Below are 6,000 nucleotides of genomic sequence, written 5' to 3'. Positions count from 1 at the left end.
TTTGGTCCATGCTTCACTTCACATTGTACGCTCCTTATGCCAGTGGCATAAGGGCAGTTACCAGCTCTGTGGGGTCCCAATGACCGCAAAGCCTTGCCATGGAAAAGATGTGTAACTTTCTCAACAATAGTTGAACAACCAGTCTTAAATCCACTTCCAGTTAAACATCTGCCTGTTTGATCTTAATATAGAGGGGGTTTATCTTTTTAACCAGTAAAGACAAGAACTTAAATGCTTTGAAAAATAAGTGAAAAATTTTTAAAATCATTTATACTGAATATATAAAAACTGCATTTACAATATAGATTTTTTTTTTCCTTCTGTGAGCTAAGTTTTAAGTAGGACTTTGAGAAATAAAAGAAGATAGAGAAATCTTCGACTGGATACTTTTGATAGGATTCCAGACCCATAGAAGTTATGTAGATCATGGTCTCTGCATATCTGAAGATTTGTCTGTCATCCTGACCCATAATGTCAACCTTTGGTCCTCCCCTCTAGTGAATTCCATGAAATTTTATTCTATGATATATGTCTCATTTAAACATTTGTGTTACTCTGTCTTTTTTATTACATTTCTTAGCCTGAAGATATGCAAAATCATGTGAATCCCAATGTAACGTGTTTGTTCTCTCTGACAGACTAATGTCACTGACACAAGATAGCCTTTGAATGCTGGCTCGTGGCCCTGGCTGTGAGAAATGGCTCTATCAGACAGGATTCTAAATATTGCCACAGATTTGAAATAATGTGGGCTGAGCTCTGTCTTGACCCCAGCAGCTCAGTTAAACGCAAATGTCCATTTGAAAATCCAATGCATAACAATAATATGTACAACACGTAAAAGATTCTGGTGTCCAGGATAATGATTAACATTTATTCCTAACTGCAACAGTAAAGTATAACCGTGCATGAGAGTCCAGGTGAAGGCCTGGATCAGATCACTGAGCACTAGGGCATTTAGCTAGTTGTATTGGTTCCAATCATAGGATGAAAATACAGCCCATAGTCTTCCTGAGTCATAGACATAAAAAGAGTTGCACCTTCATATGTGCTTTGCCATTCTCTGACACCTCTAAACAGGGAAGTTTTGACTCCAGAAACCTGCAGGAACTGTTTCTGCAGGAAGTCTCAACAGTCCAAAAATTCAGGTTTGTAGAGCCAGCTTGTTCCAGCCCACATGAAGAATCATCTCACCCATTTCTTCTCTTTGCTGAAGGCCCACCATTGTATGAAACAGTGAATGAAAAACCGGGTGACAGACACAACGTGGCTGTTGAACAGTCTGCCAAAAAAAAAATGGGTTAGTAGAATTTCAAGAAAGCATCCAATGAACACTGAGGGAAGGCAAATACATTTAGTACCAGATCTCCCTGACGGATGTTTCCCTAAACTGTTCCAAAAAATCTCCAGTCAATAACATATTTAGACCTTCCCCCAAGTGAGTTTGGAGTTTTACACCATCAAAAGACTTGTATTTTGAATTTCTAATACTTAGTATTATCTATCTGGTTTTCGCCCACATTCAAATACATAGGAAACACACAGGAAAAAAATTCCAACATTTCTCATGTTTTTTACAGTGTATTTCATAATGTTGTCTGTGAGTTTCTGTAGATTATGAATTCACAAAAGGGAGCCAAGCCACAGTGGAAGGGTTTTATATTTTGGCTCAAATGTGAGGAGATCCATTGTCATTTTATCAACTTCTTGCAAACCCAACTCCTAGAGTCATGAACTTCTTCCAAAGCCGCAGGTGTTTCACTGTCTTAAGGGGAACAAGAGTGTCACAGTAGGTGTAAGTCACGGAGTGAAAGGCTGTCTCTCATTAACAAGGTGGATGACTTTGGCTTTTGGATGGCTTTATTTAACAAAGCAGTGACCTTGGTTTGGATTTTATTCATCAAACTGCAGAAAGATAAATACCAGGAGTGCAGTGGACATGACAACCTGTGAGTTGCTCGGCCACCTGGAGCTTCCTCACTGCACATAGCTGAATCCCTGAGCCACTGTACTCAGACCAGGCACTTTCAATCTTCTGGGGAGGAATTGAGAAAATGTTGACTTTTTTGCCTATATAAGTTTTTGATCCAAGAGTGTCTCAAATTGTTGACCAAGGCAGCAATCTGCAGTGCCTTTGGAATTAGCTTATTTTACAAAGAGAGTGAAATTTTTTTCTATGTACCACCTTGCTTAGCCTTGGTTCAGCATCAGCTAGCTATTGTTAATACAGGACTTGTTTTAAATTAGGCTTTAGAAAGATGAATGATGGTTCTGTGCCTGAATGACATGAACACATATATGTGACATATGGTGCATACAAGCAGTTATATGACAATCCAAATCAATTTAAACAGGCTCAGACCAAATAAAGTCATAATAATATACTTGAGTATGTTATTAATAATTATATTAATATTAATGGTGATTATAATGAACATTCTTTTTTTCATCTGAAGCCAGACTCCCAAACTCATATCTAATTTTAACCCATGGTGCTTAATGTAATTTTCCTCATTCTTTTATGGCAAGCTGAATATCAGCCAAAGTGATGACACTTTTTTATCACCTTGATTATTTGTTTAGCCCTTACGATTCAAGGTCATAAATTTTATTCAAGTTACACTGGAATTATCCTGAAGTGTCCAGTTCTTTGAAGACAAGAATATCCACATGAATATTCATATTGGACTGTCAGGCTTCTGTATGTGGATAGTTAGAATGGCTTTTTTTCTGTCCACAATTTACTAAAAAGAATGATTTATTTTAATCTCAGTCCAGTCAACCAGAGATGAATCAAGTACAACGTAATTTCAAATCGAACAGTTGAATATTTGTTTTCACATGACTGTAAACACAACTATGTTATCCTTCTCCACTGAAAAACACAATCAGTCTTGTGTAATTGACACAATCAGTCATTGTGTAATTGAATATTTCAATATTCAGCATAAATACGAAAACTTTTGGTTGAGAAGTTTGTAGAAGTTGTCTCATAAATTTCCTGGGACTTCTAGTTTAAATACCATGCTCCTCATGAGTACAACGGTAATACTATTCTATAAAAACGCTAAAAGACTGGCATTGTCAATGGCAGCAGTATAAGATAATTAAGTTAATATCTAGAAGGTTAACACAATTGTCACATGTTGAATTACATAAACTGATGACCACAATTAATGGAGTAACAATTTGGAAATGTTGAAAGCAGAAACAAAAGGTTTTTTCTTATTTCTGCTATGGTTCATTGTTATTGAATTAATGTATATTGTTTTTTATGCGCAAGTGAAAAAACTTTCTGATCAAAGTCAGATTTTGATACAGGGAAATTGTTGAGTGTTTCTTAATTCTAAATATTAAATATTTGTAAAAAAGATATTTGAAATTTATCATTTTGTTGCAATTTTTTTCTTAGAAGAAATTTACATTTTTATTCTAAGAAAATCATTAAGAGTTTTAATTTGAAAGCCTTCTCTTTCACATGCAATGTTAGAATTTTTGGCAATAATGTCTTCTGCGTTTTACTATCATGTCAAATGTTTCTTTTAGGAACAAGACAGACACAATCTGCCCTGCATTGCATCTTGAAGTCAACAGAAGTTATCGTCCCACAGCAGAGAAAATAAAATTAGCCCACTAACTATTATGAAAATGCCAACATCATGCAACACAAAATTAATTCAGTGACTTACAGGGATGGATAATTTTCTTTCTAGGTTGTAGGCATACCTAGCAGTTACCTGGAAATCTCAAGGGGAGCAGGACACAATAGTTCAAGGGTAAGACAGCAGCTGGTGACAGGAAAGAGATTTGAAAGAGGAATGAAAATTAGAAGTGAAATACAAAAATTGATGAATTACAAGCTCACAGAACAAGTAATGCTACAGTACAACACCTAGAAAGATGCATTTGGGGAACACTGGTGAGAAAACAGCATCCTATAGGAGAGTTCTAGGAGCCACAGAAAGGAGGTAGGTACAGTCAGAGAAGGAGCTGATTGTAGGCCCTGGAATGGATGTTCCTAGCTTTGAGAGTAATCTAACTCAGTCTTTATCTGTGTAGGTTGAGAACAGGTTGCTTGGAAGCTTTAAAGAAAGCCACACATTAATGCCTTCAAATACACAAGAGCTACTGAGATTTAACCCAACATGGCAGGGATAAAGTAGTGGCTAGTAATAGGATAAAAGGCTCTGAATCTAGTACCAAATCTGGAACTATACTAACATACCAGGAGTTGTCAAGGCATAACAGCTGACCCTCAAAGATTATTAAGACTGGCTCATTCACTCCATCTCCATACTATTAAACTTGTTTCCAAATCGTAGTGACTATATTCAAAGTGCCTATAAGAAATGGTGCCTCTGCTATGCTAGCTCCTGAACTGTGCCTAGGATGGCTTTGGGACAGTGCTAGCTGACTGACCACAACAATGTCAAGGTCCGTGCTAACAATATGATGGCATGGGTGATTGGGTTCCAGTAGCTGGCCTCTGGTACATTTAACTACACTAGTATGGCTGTAGCCTGAGAAACATCTTCCAGAGTGCAAAACAGATGTTCAGGTGGAGGACAATAAAGTCTACAAATTCATTACAAAGCTATCATATTGCCGATGCGAGCAGGGATCCAAGCAATGAACTGACAAAATGTAACATAAAGGACAGCAAAGACAGCAAAAATAAATCAAACATCATGAGGTTATCTTTCTGTTTTCCTCTGATTACCTTAGGCAGCTCCCCACAGAGCATGTTGTCTTTTATGATCACCAGTCAGAAGTGCTTAACTGCACAGAGACTCTAGGACCGCATTTGAACGGCAAATTACGTTGTGTGCTCCCATGCCCCCCTCTTGCCATCATCTGAAATGACCACCTATTATTGATCCCTGTCCCTTACACAAAGTGCTCAGAGCACCTTCTCAAAAAGTTCATGTATATTGCCTAGGGATTCACTTCGCTAACAGGAATTTGGATGTGGCCAGTCTGCCTCTGAACAAGAGTGTCTAGCCATGTGAATGCTGGCCATGTCATGCCAGTTGGCCACTCTAGCGTATGACCATGCTGGCGCTATTTTATTTCCCAGCCCACACATAGTCTGGGTGTCAGATTCAAGGCTGTGAATTCCCAGGGATGCAAATTTCAGTGAATCCGTTTACAGTTCTTGCCCTAACTGTCTAGTCGCGTTGACTTTGCTAGAATTTATGTGCTTAGACAGTTCCACAAAGGGCTCTTAGTGGAATTTTTTAGATGTTTATATATAAACATATATGGTTTTAAAAACAAGGCCTGTAAACTCCAAATCTTTGGTGTAGAGCTGTGATTTAATTTGTGTTCAAAACTACAATGTTGGTGACACTGTAGAAATATTGTAAGAATAAAACAGAGAATTACTTTTATTACCCACGTTAGTTTACTACATCATTCTCATACAGCAATGTCTTTAGTGTAAAAGAAGTTAACTAGAGGGATTAGTATTCATAAATATGTATTTTGAGGGCAACATTTAATTTGGTTTTTTTTTTCCTGTTGTCTATTCCTTCTTGCCCTTTCACATTTTATTTTATTTTTTATTTTCACTTTGGCACTTTTAACTGATACTATAGCAACATTTGCATTTAATAATTTACATAATATAATTGTAACAAACTTTAAAAGAAATGAAAGCTTGCAGATTATAAAAATGCAGAGCTCAGCAATACTTAAGTATACGCAGAGAAGAATGATGCTGATAAGGCAGTCTGCCTTGCTAATAAGTGTAGTAAAATCTGGTCCCTTAAGCCACAAAACAAAGCTAATTAAGACAGAAGAATTCAAACACAAATTGAAAGTGATCTTCTTTTTTTCCAGCTGTAAAGAGTTTTTCTTTAAAAGTGGCATATGTAATACAGTGTATCTTGGATTTATTCCAAGAGGAATTGTGAGCCAATGCAGAAGGCCACACTGGGATTAACAAATACATAAAAGCATTTGCACCAGGAGTACAGCTGGAAATAAACAGCATAAAAT

The sequence above is a fragment of the Egretta garzetta genome, unplaced genomic scaffold (assembly GCF_000687185.1).
Source record: "Egretta garzetta isolate BGI_Z169 unplaced genomic scaffold, ASM68718v1 scaffold15, whole genome shotgun sequence".
NCBI lineage: Eukaryota > Metazoa > Chordata > Aves > Pelecaniformes > Ardeidae > Egretta > Egretta garzetta.
The sequence above is the reverse complement of the archived record's forward strand: the minus strand, read 5'-3'. Positions refer to the sequence as shown.